Raw genomic sequence first — 23,418 nt, 5'->3', positions numbered from 1 at the left:
TACAGGAAGTGCAAGAGGATTCACCCAGCAGAGTTGCTATATAGCTCCTCCCCTCTACGTCACCTCCAGTCATTCGACCAAAGACCAACGAGAAAGGAGAAGCCAAGGGTGTAGTGGTGACTGGATTATAATTTAAAAAATATTTACCTGCCTTAAAAAACAGGGCGGGCCGTGGACTGATCACACAACAGAAGAAAGGAATTTATCAGGTAAGCATAAATTATGTTTTCTTCTGTTATGTGTGATCAGTCCACGGGTCATCATTACTTCTGGGATACCAATACCAAAGCAAAAGTACACGGATGACGGGAGGGATAGGCAGGCTCATTATACAGAAGGAACCACTGCCTGAAGAACCTTTCTCCCAAAAATAGCCTCCGAAGAAGCAAAAGTGTCAAATTTGTAAAATTTGGAAAAAGTATGAAGCGAAGACCAAGTTGCAGCCTTGCAAATCTGTTCAACAGAGGCCTCATTCTTAAAGGCCCAAGTGGAAGCCACAGCTCTAGTAGAATGAGCTGTAATTCTTTCAGGAGGCTGCTGTCCAGCAGTCTCATAGGCTAAACGAATTATGCTACGAAGCCAGAAGGAGAGAGAGGAAGCCGAAGCCTTATGACCTCTCCTCTGACCAGAGTACACGACAAACAGGGAAGACGTTTGTCGAAAATCCTTAGTTGCCTGTAAGTAGAACTTGAGGGCACGAACTACATCCAGATTGTGTAGAAGACGTTCCTTCTTTGAAGAAGGATTTGGACACAAGGATGGAACAACAATCTCTTGATTGATATTCCTGTTAGTGACTACCTTAGGTAAGAACCCAGGTATAGTACGCAGAACTACCTTGTCTGAGTGAAAAATCAGATAAGGAGAATCACAATGTAAGGCTGATAACTCAGAGACTCTTCGAGCCGAGGAAATAGCCATTAAAAATAGAACTTTCCAAGATAACAATTTTATATCAATGGAATGAAGGGGTTCAAACGGAACACCCTGTAAAACGTTAAGAACTAAGTTTAAACTCCATGGCGGAGCAACAGTTTTAAACACAGGCTTGATCCTAGCTAAAGCCTGACAAAAGGCCTGGACGTCTGGATTTTCTGACAGACGTCTGTGAAACAAGATGGACAGAGCTGAGATCTGTCCCTTTAATGAGCTAGCCGATAAACCCTTTTCTAAACCTTCTTGTAGAAAAGACAATATCCTAGGAATCCTAACCTTACTCCAGGAGTAATCTTTGGATTCACACCAGTATAGGTATTTACGCCATATCTTATGGTAAATCCTTCTGGTAACAGGCTTCCTAGCCTGTATCAGGGTATCAATAACCGACTCAGAAAAACTACGTTTTGATAAAATCAAGCGTTCAATTTCCAAGCAGTCAGCTTCAGAGAAGTTAGATTTTGATGTTTGAATGGACCCTGAATCAGAAGGTCCTGTCTTAGAGGTAGAGACCAAGGCGGACAGGATGACATGTCCACTAGATCTGCATACCAAGTCCTGCGTGGCCATGCAGGCGCTATTAGAATCACTGATGCTCTCTCCTGTTTGATTTTGGCAATCAATCGAGGAAGCAGCGGGAAGGGTGGAAACACATAAGCCATCCTGAAGTTCCAAGGTGCTGTCAAAGCATCTATCAGAACCGCTCCCGGATCCCTGGATCTGGATCCGTAGCGAGGAAGTTTGGCGTTCTGGCGAGACGCCATGAGATCTATCTCTGGTTTGCCCCAACGTCGAAGTATTTGGGCAAAGACCTCCGGATGAAGTTCCCACTCCCCCGGATGAAAAGTCTGGCGACTCAAGAAATCCGCCTCCCAGTTCTCCACTCCCGGGATGTGGATTGCTGACAGGTGGCAAGAGTGAGACTCTGCCCAGCAAATTATCTTTGATACTTCCATCATTGCTAGGGAGCTTCTTGTCCCTCCCTGATGGTTGATGTAAGCTACAGTCGTGATGTTGTCCGACTGAAACCTGATGAACCCCCGAGTTTTTAACTGGGGCCAAGCTAGAAGGGCATTGAGAACTGCTCTCAATTCCAGAATGTTTATTGGCAGGAGACTTTCCTCCTGACTCCATTGTCCCTGAGCCTTCAGAGAATTCCAGACAGCGCCCCAACCTAGTAGGCTGGCGTCTGTTGTTACAATTGTCCAGTCCGGCCTGCTGAATGGCATCCCCCTGGACAGATGTGGTCGAGAAAGCCACCATAGAAGAGAGTTTCTGGTCTCTTGATCCAGATTCAGAGTGGGGGACAAATCTGAGTAATCCCCATTCCACTGACTCAGCATGCACAATTGCAGCGGTCTGAGATGTAGGCGTGCAAAGGGTACTATGTCCATTGCTGCTACCATTAAGCCGATCACCTCCATGAATTGAGCTACTGACGGGAGTTGAATGGAATGAAGGACACGGCATGCATTTAGAAGCTTTGTTAATCTGTCTTCTGTCAGATAAATCTTCATTTCTACAGAATCTATAAGAGTCCCCAGGAATGGAACTCTTGTGAGAGGAAAGAGAGAACTCTTCTTTTCGTTCACTTTCCATCCATGCGACCTTAGAAATGCCAGAACTAACTCTGTATGAGACTTGGCAGTTTGAAAGCTTGAAGCTTGTATCAGAATGTCGTCTAGGTACGGAGCTACCGAAATTCCTCGCGGTCTTAGTACCGCCAGAAGGGCACCCAGAACCTTTGTGAAGATTCTTGGAGCCGTAGCCAATCCGAATGGAAGGGCTACAAACTGGTAATGCCTGTTTAAGAAGGCAAACCTTAGATACCGGTAATGATCTTTGTGAATCGGTATGTGAAGGTAAGCATCCTTTAAATCCACTGTGGTCATGTACTGACCCCTTTGGATCATGGGTAAGATAGTCCGAATAGTTTCCATTTTGAACGATGGAACTCTTAGGAATTTGTTTAGGATCTTTAAATCCAAGATTGGCCTGAAAGTTCCCTCTTTTTTGGGAACCACAAACAGGTTTGAGTAAAACCCTTGTCCTTGTTCCGACCGCGGAACCGGATGGATCACTCCCATTAATAATAGATCTTGTACACAGCGTAGAAACGCGTCTTTCTTTATTTGGTTTGTTGACAACCTTGACAGATGAAATCTCCCTCTTGGGGGAGAGAATTTGAAGTCTAGAAGGTATCCCTGAGATATGATCTCTAGCGCCCAGGGATCCTGGACATCTCTTGCCCAAGCCTGGGCGAAGAGAGAGAGTCTGCCCCCCACTAGATCCGGTCCCGGATCGGGGGCCCTCGGTTCATGCTGTCTTAGGGGCAGCAGCAGGCTTCCTGGCCTGCTTGCCCTTATTCCAGGACTGGTTAGGTTTCCAGCCTTGTCTGTAACGAGCAACAGCTCCTTCCTGTTTTGGTGCAGTGGAAGTTGATGCTGTTCCTGATTTGAAGTTCCGAAAGGGACGAAAATTAGACTGTCTAGCCTTAGCTTTGGCTTTGTCTTGAGGTAGAGCGTGGCCCTTACCTCCTGTAATGTCAGCAATAATTTCTTTCAAACCGGGCCCAAATAAAGTTTGCCCCTTGAAAGGTATATTAAGTAATTTGGACTTAGAAGTTACATCAGCCGACCAGGATTTTAGCCACAGCGCCCTACGTGCCTGAATGGCGAATCCTGAATTCTTAGCCGTAAGTTTGGTTAAATGTACTACGGCCTCCGAAATGAATGAATTAGCTAGTTTAAGGACTCTAAGCCTGTCCGTAATGTCGTCCAGCGTAGCTGAACTAAGGTTCTCTTCCAGAGACTCAATCCAAAATGCTGCCGCAGCCGTAATCGGCGCGATGCATGCAAGGGGTTGTAATATAAAACCTTGTTGAACAAACATTTTCTTAAGGTAACCCTCTAATTTTTTATCCATAGGATCTGAAAAAGCACAGCTATCCTCCACCGGGATAGTGGTGCGCTTAGCTAAAGTAGAAACTGCTCCCTCCACCTTAGGGACCGTTTGCCATAAGTCCCGTGTGGTGGCGTCTATTGGAAACATCTTTCTAAATATTGGAGGGGGTGAGAACGGCACACCGGGTCTATCCCACTCCTTAGTAACAATTTCAGTTAATCTCTTAGGTATAGGAAAAACGTCAGTACTCGCCGGTACCGCAAAGTATTTATCCAACCTACACATTTTCTCTGGTATTGCAACAGTGTTACAATCGTTAAGAGCCGCTAAGACCTCCCCTAGTAATACACGGAGGTTTTCCAATTTAAATTTAAAATTTGAAATATCTGAATCCAATCTGCTTGGATCAGAACCGTCACCTACAGAATGAAGCTCTCCGTCCTCATGCTCTGCAAGCTGTGACGCAGTATCAGACATGGCCCTAGAATTATCAGCGCACTCTGTTCTCACCCCAGAGTGATCACGCTTGCCTCTTAGTTCTGGTAATTTAGCCAAAACTTCAGTCATGACAGTAGCCATATCTTGTAATGTTATCTGTAATGGCTGCCCAGATGTACTAGGCGCCATAATATCACGCACCTCCCGGGCGGGAGATGCAGGTACTGACACGTGAGGCGAGTTAGTCGGCATAACTCTCCCCTCGCTGTTTGGTGAAATTTGTTCAATTTGTACAGATTGGCTTTTATTTAAAGTAGCATCAATACAGTTAGTACATAAATTTCTATTGGGCTCCACCTTGGCATTGGAACAAATGACACAGGTATCTTCCTCTGAATCAGACATGTTTAACACACTAGCAAAAAACATGCAACTCGGTTACAATCTTATTTAACAAAAACGTACTATGCCTCAAGAAGCACTAAACGATTAAATGACAGTTGAAATAATGAACTGAAAAACAGTTATAGCATCACTCTTTAAAAACAACACAACTTTTTAGCAAAGGTTTGTTCCCATTAGTAAAGTAACACTAATTAAATTTTAAACATAAAAATTACAGAGCAACGTTTTAAATCACAGTCACTATATAAGTCTCACAGCTCTGCTGAGAGAATCTACCTCCCTTCAAAGAAGTTTGAAGACCCCTGAGTTCTGTTAGAGATGAACCGGATCATGCAGAAAATACAACAGTAACTGACTGGAAATTTTTGATGCGTAGCAAAGAGCGCCAAAAACGGCCCCTCCCCCTCACACACAGCAGTGAGAGAGAAACGAAACTGTCATAATTAAAACAAGCAAACTGCCAAGTGGAAAAATAATGCCCAAATATTTATTCACTCAGTACCTCATTAATGCAAACGATTCTACATTCCAGCAAAAACGTTTAACATAAAAAATACCTATTAAAAGGTTTAATGTACTTTTACAGAGTAATTCCGGTGAAATACCATCCCCAGAATACTAAAGTGTAGAGTATACATACATGTTTATTATAACGGTATGGCAGGATTTTCTCATCAATTCCATTCAGAAAATAAAAACTGCTACATACCTCAATGCAGATTCAACTGCCCGCTGTCCCCTGATCTGAAGTTTTTACCTCCCTCAGATGGCCGAGAAACAGCAATATGATCTTAACTACTCCGGTTAAAATCATAAGAAAAACTCTGGTAGATTCTTCTTCAAACTCTGCCAGAGAGGTAATAACACGCTCCGGTGCTATTGGAAAATAACAAACTTTTGATTGAAGTTCTAAAAACTAAGTATAATCACCATAGTCCTCTCACACCTCCTATCTAGTCTTTGGGTGCAAGAGAATGACTGGAGGTGACGTAGAGGGGAGGAGCTATATAGCAACTCTGCTGGGTGAATCCTCTTGCACTTCCTGTAGGGGAGCAGATAATATCCCAGAAGTAATGATGACCCGTGGACTGATCACACATAACAGAAGAAATAAAGAGACAATCTTTTGAATAATATTGATCAGTTCTATGAGAGGGATATTTTCAGCCTAAGTGCCTAAAACCTTGTTTGTCGATAGTCAAACGTGAACTATTGATAGTAGCAATGGCCAATAAAAAAAAAATAGAGCGGGTAGTGCTGAGGGAAGTTTGGTAGAGGCACAAATAAAGCGTCTGCATGTTGCTATGGAGATGGAGTAATGTTATTGCGGCATTTGAGAATAGTTTATATGTGGCTGTTACATTTAACAGTAACATACCCCTCTTCCGGCGCATTGCGCATGCGGGAGACATAGGAACACGCAGGATCGTGTAGTGGAAGCTTTGGGAGACGTCAGAAGGAGGGGGTCAGGCGGCCATTTCAAAACTGCCAGATTATAACTAGTATTTACTGGCAAAGTTTATTTAGATGCAAATTGGGTTACAGTTGGCTGTACAAATCGTTAATTAACAAATCTAAATCAGTAATAGTTATTATTGGGTTGACTGTCCCTTTAACAAAAACAGCGCAAATATACAATGGCAATTTTTATTTTAAAAAGGAACAGTCTACAATAGAATATGTATTGTTTTAAAAGATAGACATTCCCTTTATTACCCATTCCACAGTTTTGCATAACCAACAGAGTTATGTTAATATTCTTTTAACCTCTGATTACCTTGTAACTAAGCATCTTCTGACAGCCCCCTGATCACATGACTTATCTATTGACATTTTAGCCAATTAGTGCTGTGTTGTGCTAAATCTTAATTAACTCATCGGGCGTGAACAAAATGTTTTCTATATGGCCCACATGAACTAGCAGTCTCTTGTTGTGAAAAGCTAATTTAAAAAAAAGCATGTGATTAAGAGGCTGTCTATAGTGGCTTAGAAACAGGCAGAAATTTAGAGGTTTAAATGTTATAAAGTATATTAATATAACAATGTTGGTCGTGCAAAGCTGGGGAATGGGTAGTAAAGGCATCTATCAATAACAATTTTAGCGTAGACTGTCCCTTTAACTATGTAATTTCTATCTAAATTAAATACAGTTTAGGGTATTTTTTTCTCTCTTTATTTCTTATTGTGGGGCGAGTTCCCCTCCTTTGTTAGAATTTGTGGGGACTCATATTTATAGAATTTGCCCATACATATGTTCTTTCACGGTGGAGGAACAGGTGAATATAATGTGCTGGCGAATGTCACTGGCATTTTAAAAGTTTAGCCGTGCACAGTACAAGCATGCCCTACAGGAAGGCTATATGTATCAAAGAAGATGGTTTCCTGTGTCACAAAGTTGTAACTAAATAAGTGGAGAAGAAAAATAAAAACATACAAAACCCTAAATCCAGATTTCCGAGAAACAAACTTTATTAATATATATTTTTTTAAATTACAATTTTCCCCACCAGTAAGTCAAATTTCATAAGTCATAATACACAGTGGGGCACAAACGCTGCTCATTATTATTGTATCAGAAATAAGAAAACAGTAATGACTTTAAACTAAAATTAAAAAAAACACATAGCTCAGTAGCACAAACAATGATGTCTGCTGCATCTAAACTATGGATTTAATTCCTGTGAGGTTGTAAATTGTGGATACAAAAATAGCTTTGGCTCTCCCCTTAGTACAAGTTACATCTGAAAGAAGATTAGAGTTTCTTGACGGGAAATAAATCACCTGCCGTCAGATTCTGGATTGGTAGTTTACATAAGCGTGAATATTAAGGGTTGACAAATCTCTACCATCCATGCAAGACAGGTTAAATATTGATGGAATGAATATACAAGTAGATTAATAGAAATAAAATAGGCTAAGTATTAGATCTTTCCAATGACACCTGGAAAAATCAAGTTCTAGCTCCTAACTCTTTCCACCTAGCCATTTCAAGGCTCCTAGAAGACATGGCTGCTTTCCTTGTACTCTGTGTGGCTACTAAGTTTTAAAACACAATTTGTTAATACCTACATAAGAGGACAAGGCTTTTATGAGTTTATAGAATTGTGTAAAAAGAACATTAAGTAGAGCTACAATGCTTTGTTGGCATTTTATAAAAAAGTAAAATAAATAATATTTCATCTGGGTTGTGGTGGTGCCACAGTTAAAGGGACATTAACCCCTATAAGACCGGGAAATTGAGAGAAAATCTTGCCCAAGATACCAGAGAATCTTTAGCATTTTTGCTATCCCTCCATTTAAATCAGAAATAGAGTTTGTTTTACTTAGCAAAACCATATTTATTTATTTTTTGTAAACAACCCAAGGTATTGATCGAGGCCCAATTTGGTACATTTCATGCCACTGTTTTGCTGTCAAATGCGATCGTATTAAAAAAAAAAATCCTTAACTTTTTCACAAACTTTGGGTTTCTCACAGAAATTTACACAAAACTACTGCAGTCACAAGACAAAAGGCTGTACAAGCTTATCTTTGATCAGAAACAGCAGACATATATGGCTTTGCCATTGTTTGTCAATTAGAAGGAATCTAATTACAGCTGGGCACCACACTTCTGAAATTCCCAGTAGTAAAGGGCTTAAAGGGACAGTTTACTCGAAAAATGTCTCCCCTTTAATTTGTTACCAATGATCCACTTTACCTGCTAGAGTGTATTCAATTGTTTACAAGTATTTCTATTAACCTTATATTGGCATTTGAATTAGGTTTATTTGGCCTGTGGTTTCCCCACCCATCCTAAAAGTTTTTGGCCAAGCTGTATTAACACAGCCAGTAGAAGAAATTACACTCCCAGTGGGTTATAGAAGAGATAAGGTAATAAAATGCTAATTTTCCATTGTTCTCTCCAAGTATTGGTGATGGTTTATGGACAGATATAAGATAAAGAAGCAGGCATGTGTACACAATGTGATAAAGTAATGAGATCTGATTATACCTACCAGCTCAACCCATTTTATTAGGTTGTGGCTTCAAAACACAAAATCAGCTAATTCATATAAACAAATAAGTCTTAAAAAAGCAAATCTCATACATTTTATACTCTGCAGCCGGTAAAAAAAGTAATTGGAAACACATTAAGGGAAAAACAATTTTATAGTATACTGTCCCTTTAATGAGGTAGCTTTCAAGGTTAATTGTAGCTGTAGTGTAGAGATTACCTTCCCATCTGACACCTCCCAACCCCTGATCCCTACCTCTGGTCACCACCATCTTAGAACTAGCAGATTCTCTTTTTTTGTTTCATCCACCTCACCTCCCTGAACCCCCCCCCATTAGCTCTCTAACCCTCCTCCCTAACACTAGGTGCTGCCATCGTAGGTACTGGCAGCTGTCTTCAAGTACCCGGTTTGTAGGGTTTTAATAACATGTTTTATTATTTACATTAATATTAAAAAAAATCTGTAGTGTAGCAATACCACCCCCAACCGATAGTAGGAACCCCTCCCTCACCACTTTCCATAGTGTAGGGAACCCATCCCTACCGCTCGCACGTCCAATAGACTTACGACAGGGGTTAATACCTCAGAACTCTGTTTAATCTTAAATGATAGAGGGCTATGAGAAAACAATTCATTTAGCTTTCTGGTGCCTTTTGCCCAATTCCTTTCACTAATCACGGGACACATTTGACTTATTCCAGATGAGACAAAGGTCACTTACATTTGTGGCATGCTTCCCACATAGTTCTGATCTTCTACTGCTGAACCCTGGCACTTCAGAACAGGAACCAATTCTGAATTCCTTTTACTAATTTCTAAAGACCCTTACTTTGTTAGAGAATTCAATGTTATTCTTTAAGAAAGGTGGCTCTGTTTCTCTCTCACTTAATAGCTCATCTTTGGGTTAGAGAGGGTTTTGGGCAGGAGTAAAAAAACCTGGACGGCAATCAATGTGAACAATGTTGAAAGTCTAACCTCCCTTCTAAGTTAAATCTTCATAGCATATTTTAGGCCATAAAATCGGTGAGGTACTTCTAGCACATCCCAGGCCATTGATGAATCTGGCATTCTATGAACAGAATAGATGGTTAATGGAAAAATAAACCATTCGAGACTGAACTTTGCATTATGCTTTAAAGTGCCATAAAACAGGTTGAGATATGTGCATATCCTAAAAGGGCTAATTAATTAAAAAATAGTTTGCATAGAAATAAAAAAAAAAAAAAAAAAAAAAAAAAAGTTAAAAAAATAGCTGGAAAGTATTTTAAAATAATTTTCAAAAATAAGCAAAAATACTTAACCCCTTAATGACCAAGGACGTTCCTGGCATGTCCTCAGGGTTTTCAAGGGCTGGAAGCGATCGTGATCGCTTTCATGGTACTGCAGTGATGCCTTGATATTAGGCATCCTGCAATACCCTTTTTAAGCAACCAATGCAGAGAACCACTTTGTGGCCCTCTCTGCATCGGCCAGCGATGGTGCCGATCGTTGGTTGCATGGGAGTCATAGCAGGGAGGCAAGTGGGCAGCCCATCGCAGGTAGAGTTCCTGAACTTCCTGTTAGGGGGTGGATGATGGGTCCGGGAGCGCGTGTGAGGGGCAGGTGCGCGTGAGACCACTACACTATGGAACATCTTTAGTGAAAGGGAAGGAGGGAGAGGGGGTATAAGTATTGGGTAAGGGATCTGAGAGGGGGTAGGGTATTGAGGGGGGCAGCTACACTACAGAAAGAAATGGGGGGTTTATTTATTGAAAAAATAATTTTTTTAGTAAACTGGGGTTTGGCAGACAGCTGCCAGTACCCAAGATGGCGGCAAATAGGTAGAGGGTTAGAGAGTTGTTTGGGGGGTTCAACACTGCAGAATATATATATAAAAAATAAATTATATTTTAAAAAATAAAAAAAATTAAGAAAAAAGCCTTTTATTTTAGTACTGGCAGACTTTCTGCCAGTACTTAAGATGGCGGTAACAATTGTGATGTGGGGGAGGGAAAAGAGCTGTTTGAGAGGGGTCAGAGAGTGGGATGAGTCAGGTGGGAGGCCAATCTCTACACTACAGCTAAAATTAACCCTTCAAGCTACCTAATTAACCCCTTCACTGCTGGGCATAATACAAGTGTGGTGCGCAGCGGCATTTAGCGGCCTTCTAATTACCAGAAAGCAAAACCAAAGCCATATATGTCTGCTATTTCTGAACAAAGGGGATCCCAGAAAAGCATTTACAGCCATTTGTGCCATAATTGCACAAGCTGTTTGTAAATAATTTCAGTGAGAAACCTAAAGTTAGTGAAAAAGTTAACCTATTTTTTTTTTCTTTTATTATTTGATCGCATTTGGCGGTGAAATGGTGGCATGAAATATACCAAAATGGGCCTAGATCAATACTTTAAGTTGTCTACTAAAATATACATACATGAAGGGTTATTCAGGGTTTTCTGACAAGAGTTCAGTGTTCCAATGTAACGGACTAATTTTGAAAAAAAAAAAAATGGTTTGGAAATAGCAAAGTGCTACTTATACTTATTGCCCTATAACTTGCAAAAAAAGCAAACATGTAAACATTGGGTATTTCTAAACTCAGCCCAAATGGTTTTAATTATGTAGCGTGGGTGTTGTAAATGTGGTTGTAAATGTATAACAGATTTTGGGGGTCAAAGTTAGAAAAAGTGTGGGGTTTTTTTCAATTTTTTCATCATATTTTAAAATTTGTTTTATAGTAAATTATAAGAAAATAATGGTATCTTTAGAAAGTCCATTTAATGGCGAGAAAAACGGTATATAATGTGTGGGTACAGTAAATAAGAGGAAAATTACAGCTGAACAAAAACACTGCAGAAATTTAAAAAAAGTCCTGGTCCTTAACGGTAAGAAAATTAAAAAATTGTCTGGTCGCTAAAGGGTTAAAAAGCCATGCTGTCTGGAGCAGTCCACTCCACCCTCCTTATCAGTGTTTAGACACAGGCATTTTATTTAAACTGAGTTCACATCTTCTAGACATGCTCCAGCACATAATCCCTGTTCACTTTTGCATTCTGCCAAAGCAACAATAGATATAGCGATAGAAGGACATGTTATGGGGGGGTTAGACCTTTACAATTTGGAAACTTAAAAGAAAGGGTTAATGGCGAGACACTGCAGCATAAATTTGCAGGTAAAGTAATTAAAAGTACATTGTATTATATTTTGTCTCCGTCCCAACTTGTTTTATGGCCCTCTTAATTTATGTTTTTTGCCCTTTATTACTATCATTTGACTTTGAAAACCCACAAATAGGCTATATAAATGAATCATCTACAAAACATTTATGCAAAGAAAAATCTAGTATGCAATGTCCCTTTAAGTTGTCAACTAACTCTTCTGGTAGATTCCTTTGGATTGCACACCATACCCGAACAGACTTTGTTTTATTTGTATTCTTTACTGGTTTCTTCCTTTTGATAAATATAGTACAAATAAAACCCACATCACTTTGAGTGTGTTGCTGCACATTTTACTTTTATATTTAAATGCTCATGTAATAAGTCTGTATACTGCTAGCTGTAAACAAGCAAAACTTTTTTAGAATTGTTGGAATTACTAACAACTCACAAAGCCCAAAAGTCTTGAAGACATAATTTGATGAGCTATGAACTATATTTCAGTAGGAAAAACAGCTATGGGGCAAGTCATTAGCAGCGTCCAAACATAATTATTATAAGCTCTTTATCGTTCTTCTTTTCACTCAGTCATAATAGGAGAAAAGAAGTAATGCAAAATGCATTTATATCAAAGCCATAAGAAAGGTTTGTCTCTACTAGCCTTTATATCTGCCAAAATAAGCAATCCCTTACCATGAAGGCAGGTGACATCAAAAGCTTCAGTATCGTTCCCACAGTAAAGAATGTATTTTTATTTCAAAACCAGTTTCTTTCCTTTAAAAAGGGACACTATATTCAAAACACTTCTATTGAGTATACAAGAGGAGCAGTTATCCACGTTAATAAATACATTTAAAAAAAAATAAAAAAATACTTTGGTACCTATTACTCATTGGCTGACAGGGACGAAAAAAAAGTTTGTTTATTTAGAACACATTCATTTTTTCAAAACAAAAGTGCCACTGTACATTTTGAAATTCTCACTTTTAGATAGATTGAAAAGTTGTTTGAAAACAGTGTACAGTTATCTTTCAGGCAGAACTAGCTACAATACCACCAAAAAGTCCTCCGTTCACAGCTAAAATTGCTCTTTAGTGCTGTGTTTTGTGGGGGGGTTTTAAAAGAAAAAAAAAAAGAAAAAAAGTGTCAAAGGGTTGTTCTCAATTCACAAACTTGCTCAATCACACAAATCACATGTAATGCACTCTCTCACTGGATAAAGCAAATTAGTTAGAGCATGTAATTTAACCTTTAAGCGCCGTTATGACGTTCTATTCCGTTCTAAAACATGCTGGGCTTTAGCGCCGTTATGACGTTCTATTCCGTTCTGAAACGTGCTGGACTTTAGCGCCGTTAGGACGTAATAGAACGTCCTAATCGTTTGGCTGTCCTGAAGCCAATGGCATTTCCAGGATGCGATTGCGGTCTGGACGGTGTGCCTAGCGTCATAGGGACCCCCCCGACCCGATCCCATCATCGAAATTATATTAAAGAAGATCTTCCAGTTATATAGATTAGCCAAAATGTTAATTACTATTCAGTCTTCTGTTTGGTAAACAAATTTAGGAGAAAAGTAAGTCTCCCCAATATAAAATCTAAAGGTAGCAGCAATTATTGATCTGAGGTAGTTGTTAATTTGAAGGGGTTCAATACCCTTTTAGCGAAAACGAATAAAAGGTATCCAATGACTTCATGCTATTTAACCCCTTCATGCCCACACTCTCCACTGTCAAAGCATCCTTATCTAAATCGTACTGTTCGTGATAAATTTTATTGTTGTTTTTTTTTTTTTCTTTAAACAGTTTTCTTCAATTCCAATCCTCAAGGAGCTGTAACACACCTGATTTAAAGGATTTCCCTACCTAACACAAGTGAAACAGTCAATGATTTAACTACTGAACAGACTAAGAAGAAAAATACTTCAAATCTGCCTGTAGGGCCCCTTGAGGACTACGTTGAGAAACATGGCCCTAAAGCAAGGCAATATTTTACGTTCTCTTCATCACCAAGCAAATATTTTGCCACAAGCACCTCAAAAAAGGTGTTCATAAAAAGCACAAAAACGTTTAGTAAAAGTATGATTTTAACAATCGTGTTTATACGGCTATATCAATGCAGTCGGCCTGTTGTGACTCTGTTTTTATAATCAATTTGATATAATTAAATAGAAATGTAGGAAGAGGAACAATAAAGAATTTAATAATTATTTTGTGTGGGGTCCCGCCCTCTAGCACTGCTGCTGTTAGCACGGACTGCCTAAGCGATAAATCAGAAGCTGCAAACGGACCGTTTAATAAATAAATCAGAAGCTGCAAACGGACTGCCTAAGAGATAAATCAGAAGCTGCAAACGGACTGAATAATAAATAAATCAGAAGCTGAAAACGAACTGCCTAAAAGATAAATCAGAAGCTGCAAACGAACTGCCTAAAAGATAAATCAGAAGCTGCAAACGGACTGCCTAAAAGATAAATCAGAAGCTGCAAACGGACTGCCTAAAAGATAAATCAGAAGCTGCAAACGGACTGCCTAAAAGATAAATCAGAAGCTGCAAACGGACTGCCTAAAAGATAAATCAGAAGCTGCAAACGGACTGCCTAAAAGATAAATCAGAAGCTGCAAACGGACTGCCTAAAAGATAAATCAGAAGCTGCAAACGGACTGCCTAAAAGATAAATCAGAAGCTGCAAACGGACTGCCTAAAAGATAAATCAGAAGCTGCAAACGGACTGCCTAAAAGATAAATCAGAAGCTGCAAACGGACTGCCTAAAAGATAAATCAGAAGCTGCAAACGGACTGCCTAAAAGATAAATCAGAAGCTGCAAACGGACTGCCTAAAAGATAAATCAGAAGCTGCAAATGGACTGTGTAATAAAAAAAATCAGAAGCTGCAAACGACTGCCTAAGAGATAAATCAGAAGCTGCAGAGACACAGGCAGATGAAAATTACAATTCTCACTGCGTCGAGAAATTAACCCTTTAAGCTTTGCACACAGATTTAGAGAGCCCAAATTTGGGGTTTCATTTCTCTTTAAAGGGACATTCAACACTTAGTGTAACAGGTTTTAATATTGTAAATTAAGAAACGGAGGTCCGCCTACACTATACCCCTCCTCCCTTGCCGCCTTGCTTCTGTCCTAATCAGCGGCGCTAACTACTCTAATACCCGGTCAATATGGATGCCGAACTCCCCCCACTATTACGTAGCTGTCTTCTTAAACTGATAAGCAAATCAGAATCCAGTCCTCGGACTGAAATTGCACGCACGTGCAATTTCAGTCCGAGGACTGGATTCTGATTTGCTTATCAGTTTAAGAAGAAGGCAGCTACGTAATAGTGGGGGGAGTTCGGCATCCATATTGACCGGGTATTAGAGTAGTTAGCGCCGCTGATTAGGACAGAAGCAAGGGAGGAGGGGTATAGTGTAGGCGGACCTCCGTTTCTTAATTTACAATATTAATACCTGTTACACTAAGTGTTGAATGTCCCTTTAAGGCAATTTTAAGTGTTCACTTTGCTTTTGTTTATTTTGTTTGGCTTCACTGGTTTCATTATCATTAGGGTCAAAAATTGCATCTATTATGTGCAAGGTTCACCCGGTAGAGTTAGGAATGTCTAACTCCCTAATCTAGGGCTCAACAAATTTGTTCAATATATGGAAGGCAGGCTGGCGGAGGCAGTGTTATGCTAGGAAACCTTGGGTCCTGGCATTCATGTGGATGTTACTTTGACACATACCACCTACTTAGAGATTGTTGCTGACCACACACACCCTTTCATGGCAATGGTGTTCCCTGATGGCAATGGCCTCATTCAGCAGGATAGTGCACCCTTACACAATGAAATAAAATTGTTCAGGAATGGTTTGAAGAAGAACATGCCAAAGAGTTGCCTTGGCCTCCAAATTACCTAGATCTCAATTTGATTGCGCTATAACAACAAATCTGATCCATGAAGGCCCCACCTCGCAACTTGAAGGACTTAAAAGATCTGCTGCGAATGGCTTGGTGCTAGATACCACAGGACACATTTAGAGGTATTGTGTAGTTTATGCCTTGATGCATGATAGCTGTCTTGACAGCACGAGGGGGACCTACACTATATTAGGCAGGTAGTTTTAATGTTGTGGCTGATCAGTGTATATAGGATTTTGGATTTGCTTTAACTCAGTGTTCTAATTATGTCCTAAGGAGTCTCAAAATCAGCAAAATATCTAAGAAAATAAGCAAAACAATACATTTTTTGTTACAAAAACAATCCCAGATAAGTTGTATAAAAATGGATCATCTACAAAACATTTATGCAAAGAAAAACCTAGTGTACAATGTCCCTTTAAAAAGGGACAGTCTACAATAGAATTTTTATTGTTTTAAAAGATAGATAATCCCTTTATTACCCATTCCCCAGTTTTGCATAACTAACAGTTATATTAATATACATTTTACCTTGTATCTAAGCATCGGACAGCCCCCTGATCACATGACTTTTCATTATTGTCTATTGACTTGCATTTAGTACTGTGTTGTGCTAACTCTTAAATAACTCCTCGGTCGTGAACAAAATGTTATCTATATAATAATAATAATTGGATACTTGTATAGCGCACAACCTCGAACTTAATCGACTTGCAGCACTGATAACAGGTATTATTACCCAACTTGATGGTACTCATTTTACCAACCTCTGAAGGATGAAAGGCTGAGTGGACCTTGTCGGGATCTAACCTGCAACCCTTGGGTTGCCACAGATCTCTGTAACAGTGCATTAGCACGATGAGCTATACGGCCCACATGAACTAGCAGTCTCCTGTTGTGAAGAGCTAAAGAGGATGTCTATAGTGGCTTAAAAACAGCCATAAATTTGGAGGTTTTAATGTTATTAAAAGGGATAGTCTAGTCAAAATTAAACTTTCATTATTCAGATAGAGCATGCAATTTAAGCAACTTTCTAATGTACTCCTATTATCAAAATTTCTTCATTCTCTTGGAATCTTTATTTGAAAAAGAAAGAATGTAAGCTTAGAAGCCTGCCCATTTTTGGTTCAGCATCAGGGTAGCGCTTGCTGATTGGTTGGCTACATTTAGACACCAATCAGCAAGTGCTACCCAGGTGCTGAACCAAAAATGGGCTAGCTCCTAAGCTTGCATTTAAATAAAGATACCAAGAGAACGAATAAAAATTGATAATAGGAGTAAATTTAAAAGTTGCTGCTCTATCTGAATTAGGAAACTATTTTTTTTTTTATTAAGACTATCCCTTTAAGTATGTTAATATATCAATGTGTTGTGCAAAGCTGGGGAATGGTTAGTAAAAGGCATTATCTATATTTTTAAACAATAACAATTTTAGTGTAGACTGTCTCTTTAAACATTCTTTGAAATTTCACAGAAAAAAAAAAATACTGGTAATTTGAAAGTCGAGTGCTATTGAATTATCCTTTTATTGCTCTTTTTGGACTATATATTCCAACTCTACTTAACGATCCTTTACACTTTCATGGTTCAGATTGACACTTTTCAATTTAATTATATTCTCAAATTTTCTGTAATAGTTTTCAGTGGCCAAACTCTAGCTACCACTTACCTAATTTTGAGTAGCAATTCAGACTTGTTAATAGCATTGAGAAGACTTGCTGTTGTAATTTTGCAAACAGAACCTTTATTGCTTTGCAGTTTATCTGATGACCCCAGCTGAGGCTAGTTCAGGACAGATACATGGCAGGGTGACAGTGTACTGTCATTTGTCCTCCCCTTTATTGTATTTTCATTTATCCATTTTATCTGTTGGACAGTATTAAAAGGTTTTAAAATGGCTATTTTTTTCTTAAATTTGTAGTTTGTAATAAATTGCCTGTTCTATCCCTTCCTATACTGAACATTTCTGTACTTAAAAGGGACACTCAAGTCAAAATTAAACTTCATATAGAGCAGCAATTTTAAACAACTTTCCAATTTACTTCCATTAACAAAATGTGCACAGTCTTTTTTTATTTACACATTTTGAGTCACCAGCTCCTACTCATCATGTACAAGAATTCAAAGAATATACGTATATGCATTTGTGATTGGCTGATGGCTGTCACACGATACCAGGGGGAGTGGAAATAGACATAACTGAAAAAAATGAAATCTACTACTATTGTTATTGTCTTTTTATCATGCATTTCTTGGTTATGCAAATAGACTATTTACTGGTCTTGTTTTTTTTTTCCCCAAGTATAACCTGGATATAAAAAAAAACCAAAAAAAATAGTAAAGTCTAAATATAACCTGTATAATAAAAAAAAAAAAAAAAAAAAAAAAAAACAGTAAAAATTTTTTATTATTATTATTTAAATGACTTTGATAGATATTGCAATTTTAAGCAACTTTCCAATTTACTCCCATTATCAATTCTTCGTTCTCTTGCCATCTTTTAAAAAGCAGGAATGTAAAGGTTAGGAACCATGGATAGCGCTTGCTTATTGGTAGCTGACATTTAGCCACCAATAAGCAAGTATAACCCAGGTTCTCAACCAAAAATGATCCCGCTCCTATGCTTTACATTCCTGCTTTTTAAATAAATAAAGATAGCAAGCGAACTAAGAAAAATTGATAATAGGAGTAAATTAGAAAGTTGCATGTTTTATCTGAATCATTAAAGATAAAATGTGGGTTTAGTCTCTATATCTATCTAGCAAATAAGAAGAAAAGCACTCACTGGACTTCTGGACATTAACTTGAAAATTTTCACGTTGATGTCCAGAAGTCCAGTGAGTGCTTTTCTTCTTATTTGCTAGATAGATAAAAATTACCTAACTTTTAACAAGTATATAGCGGTCACCTCAATTTTAAATAGACATCAACTACAGGCCCAACTTAGTGATATTCGATTTATCGAACACAAAAAAAAAAAAAAAAAAAAAAGCTGGACTTGACTGTAGCAGTGTTGGAACGTGTAGTCAGAAGCTTATACAGGTACTGCAAATGGTTAATTAAAAGGAGCAGCATGTCAGCAACATCATCCAGATCAGGAGTAAAAGTAGATAAGTGCTATGGAGAAGACTGTGTGTTTAATGCACAGGTTTATTATATGGTAAGAGTCACTCATTACTGTGTACACCAATTTTCATGTAACTTCATGTAATAGAGACTACTATAAAGAAGAATATGCACAGATACTGAAAGAAAAAGCCAGTATAAAATATTTTAAAAACTTATTTAAAAGCTCCCAGTTCAGCACAGTTGATGAGATTAGGCTGGGACACCCAGTAAAAGCGAATGGGAAAGCAGGAAGAGCAGAGACACTCCCCCCCCCCCCTCCTCCACCCTTCCCTGTATATGAAAAGATTACAGGAACAGGGGCCAACAGGAGCCTGTAAATGCATGTGTGCATCTGATACTTTGGAGCTTGGTTATGAGTCGGAAAATCAACACGTTATTAAAAATAAAACTATACATTGTTACAAAGACTCCCAGATGGGCTATATAAATGGATCATCTACAACACATTTATGCAAAGAAAAATCTAATTTACAATGTCCCTTTAATTATATGCTCTGGCCCACTAGAGTGTCTCTTTAAAACTTTGAGATAGCTCAGGTGATTAAAGGGACTTTAATGATTCAGATAGAGCGGGCAATTTTAAGAGACTTTTCAATTTACTTATTTTATTAAATTTAATAAAAAATAAAATTAAAAAAAAAACACAACAACAGACTAGTAAATACCGTAGAATTGCATAATCAACAAGTGCACAGTAAAAAAAAAGACAATGCAATAGCACTTCTAGTCTGAACTAGAAATGACTAGTAGATTTTTTTTCTGACAAATTTCAAAGTTATGTCTATTTCTACTCCCCCTGTATTATGTGACAGCCATCAGTCAATCACAAATGCATATATGTATATTCTGTCAATTATTGCACATGCTCAGTAGAGCTTGTAATTCAAAGTTTAAATATAAAAAGACAGTGCATATTTTGTTAATGGAAGTAAATTGGAAAGTTGTTTAAAATTGTACACTTTCTGAATCATGAAAGTTTAATTTTGACTTGGGTCCCTTTAATTCTTTTGATAACGTTTGTTACAAAAAATATCTAGGTAGGCTCAAAGGCAGTGTGGAACTAGCTAGTGACAGGTGGCTACAAACATATGCCTCGTCATTGGCTTACCAGATGTGTTTACCTAGGTCCCAGAACGCAAAAGTGCAATAAGGAAATGCTTTACCACAGAGCATATGTTTTGCACTTTTACATCCCTTTAAACCTTTAGGAAAGCATTTTGCATAGCATTTTGACAGAAGATAAAAACCATAGGCTCAACAAGTTTGCCCGTCTTTCCTATAAATTACAGTTTGTAGGATAGCCTTATGCTTATCCCAGGCATTACAGTCTTTAACTGTTGTATCCGACTATGATACATTGCTGTATTACCTCTATATTGCATAAACTAATGAATCACAATGCCCTACCTATACTGTAGTCGTACAATAGTTTCACAACAGGCTTATGAAACCTCATTTAAAAATGCCCAATGAAGAAGAAAATGGCAATGAGTAAAAAGGAACGAGGAGTAAAACTGAATGAGGAAATGGAAAGAAAAATGTTAGTGTGGGAATGGATGACAAGATGATAAAGACAAATGTTACCATGAAATGTCACTTTACATCACAGATTTAAATAACTACTGAAGAACTGACCAACTGTTCCAATGTATTCAAGTTGAAGGAAGGCAAAACAAAAAACTGGTGCAGTGTGTTTTATGGAAATACATCCAATATCCCAGTAATAATGGTCCATATCTCTTTATAAAAAAGGTAGCCACGTAGTTACTAGTATCAAAGTGGTTAAAAGTCTAGTATTTTAAAACATGTTTAGAGAAATTAAAAACCCTTAAAGCTTCCTTAACACTCACTATACAGATACAAAAATATTTAATAACATAGTTACGTTACATTACATATGAAGTGAACGATACTAGAATTGCACACTGTGAGGCACATTAATTTGGTACGACAAGGCAAAGTTGATAATATTATGACAGTATGAAATGGTGAACAAATCTAAGCAGCCTGACAGAATCCATAAGGAGATTTTCTTTTTGAATGAGTATAGTAGCCATAAACGCCACAAGACAGATTTTTTTTATTTTTTGGATTGCTAAATACAGTGACTGCTAGACTTTTCTCTAATGTAGACATATTGTAGCTATACACACTGGTAGTTGGATTTAGTGGGTTCATAATTGATTGCGGTTCCTCTTCGAAACTCTAAATAATACAATTATGTACAGTCTAACGACAGAAGAGAATCTGAAGCGTCTCAAAATGTATTTGCATTCCATTGTTAAACATATCTAGAATGCCTATGTAGAAATATTTTGTCAGTCCCGATTTGTAGTGTCATAAAAGGCGTCTACACAGAGAATGCAAACGATCAACAATGTTGGGTTTATTTTTAATTTGTAATCCCTGTGCAACACCAGTTGACAAGGTGAAACACACAATGATTAGAAAATAAATTATACAGGATAGACATATATACACACATTTAAATTAAAACACTGCATTGTATTGTAGGCAAGTTAGAATGGGGCCTGTCTGATTTGGTCCAGTTGCAATGATCAAGTCGTGGAATGAACAAAGAGCTCCACTGTGTGCATGAAGGTGGCAGAAGAATTAAAAACCTGGGCTATGTACTTCTGCTCCATCTTCAGAAGTTGATGGTAATAGCTTTGGCAATACATTTTTTGAGATGCCAAATCAAGGCATTTAAATCATATGAATGTTAAAGCATTATTATCTTAACTCATTGCATGCTTTTAGGTATGCAGTACAAACAGGGCCTCCCCACAGGTCACCCTGGAAAGAATGTAAACTAGGAATGTTGCCCAACCTGGGACAAACTGCCTATTATTACCTCTGGAATAGTGCTGTGTCAATTGGTTTCCTTCTTAAAATAATACAACTTGGACAACATCTTTGTCCAAATATCAACATGTTTGGCAATCAATTTGTAAAAAAACAAACAAACAGGGAAAAAAAACACGCATACATAATAGATACATTAGATTGTGTACTTTCTGGTTTTAGAAAATAAGGAATTTTAGATAAAGCTACAACCAAAAGCACACACTTAAATTGCATACTATATTTTGCTTAGAGACACGCAAGTAACAATGCTGTATCCAATCACATTTTGTACAACCACAACGAATCACCATCAGTATTTTGCAAAGTGAAGCACCTTGCCACTATGTTCTGTTACTCTGGATACACAATACAATTTCTGCTCATTCTTGTTTCACAACTTGCTATACATGAAACCACTGCAGTTTTATCCATGTTTTGCAGTTACAGCTTTCAAAGTGTTACTACAAGTATCAAAAAAACATAAAATCTAGAATTTGGAAAAACCTATGAGCAAAGCTCCTTTATTTTTGATGCACCAACAAAAGGTTATCAATGCACCATCAAAGGGCAAAATTTACCTAATAACACAAAGATAACCTTCATTAAAAAGATGGATAAGTGTTAAATGCAAATATATAACTTAATTATCAACTCCTTTTTGGTATTTCAATGTATAACTTCAAATGAAATATAATCACCCTGCATTTTTACATATTTTAGGAGGTAAAGGAAAATAGCATCTTTTTGCAACCATGACCTGCAACAGACAACCACAAAAAAGCAGCAGTCTAAAGCAGTTTCTCTGCATCTTATTTGCTTACCTTGAGTCAGTTGAGTTGTTTCAAGACTACTGCTTTAGACTTTGAGAACTGTTCCACTTCCTTTTTTTCTCTTTTAAATCCAATTTATAATTTTCACTTTCATTTTTTGACACCAAGACTTTATTCTCTCCACATTCTTGCTTTTATTTTGTAACAGAATAGACCAGACACATTTCCAGAGGATTGATAAAGAACAAAAAAAAATGAAAGGTGGAAAAATCCAAACAAAAAGAAAATAACTGAAGTTTTTCCCTCTTGTCCAATGCGTTCCAATTGTAGAAAGAGCAATAAAAATGTGATTAAAAAATATGTAGATGTGCAAAAAATAAAGTTAATTAAAAAGGGGTTAAAATATTGGGGGAGGGGATCCAAAGTCTAGGGGGTGTACAAAAAAGGCAGAAGGTTGAGATCTTTAAAGGGAGGTAATGTGGATGTATGTCCCCCTGCAGTGGGTCTCAGACTGCAAGTACACACCCCTAGCCCCTCCTGGACTCCCAGTGTGTCACAAAGGGTCAGCAAGGTGCCATTAGGAGTTATATTGTCGCACTATGGAGCCGCACCCTACATACAACACATACACACAGAACGACCAAGCAGCACCGACTCGCTTTCTCCTCCCCTAGTACTGCTGCCAGCCGCACACACGCATTCCCCTCCCCCTCTGACTGTCTCTGGTTTCTTTACCTCCTCCTCCTCTCTGAAGGCTGTCTCTAGCACTCTCACTTCCTGAGGCGTCTAGTTCCCCTGTTACAGGCCTAGGAACGTAATGTCTTACCCTTCACTCATGTAGTTCCTTATTTGCATAGTTTTACGCACAGTTTGTTTATAGCTCGCGTGTATATTGCAAGCGGTGTACAGTTATAAATGTCTGTGAACACCGTGACTGTAA

At 38.2% G+C, this 23,418-nt stretch overlaps 1 protein-coding gene across 1 annotated transcript in view; it reads right to left on the bottom strand.

The window, feature by feature from the left end:
* Window positions 1-23,141, bottom strand: part of ERBIN (erbb2 interacting protein) — a gene marked incomplete in the record, with an annotated part of 752,109 nt that extends 728,968 nt beyond the window's left edge. Inside the window, 1 exon segment of the mRNA XM_053701342.1 lies at window positions 22,530-23,141.
* Between the last annotated feature and the right edge of the window lie 277 nt (window positions 23,142-23,418).

Source organism: Bombina bombina, chromosome 2 (genome assembly GCF_027579735.1).
Source record: "Bombina bombina isolate aBomBom1 chromosome 2, aBomBom1.pri, whole genome shotgun sequence".
Classification (NCBI taxonomy): Eukaryota; Metazoa; Chordata; class Amphibia; order Anura; family Bombinatoridae; genus Bombina; species Bombina bombina.
This window is presented reverse-complemented; position numbering and strand designations above follow the sequence as displayed.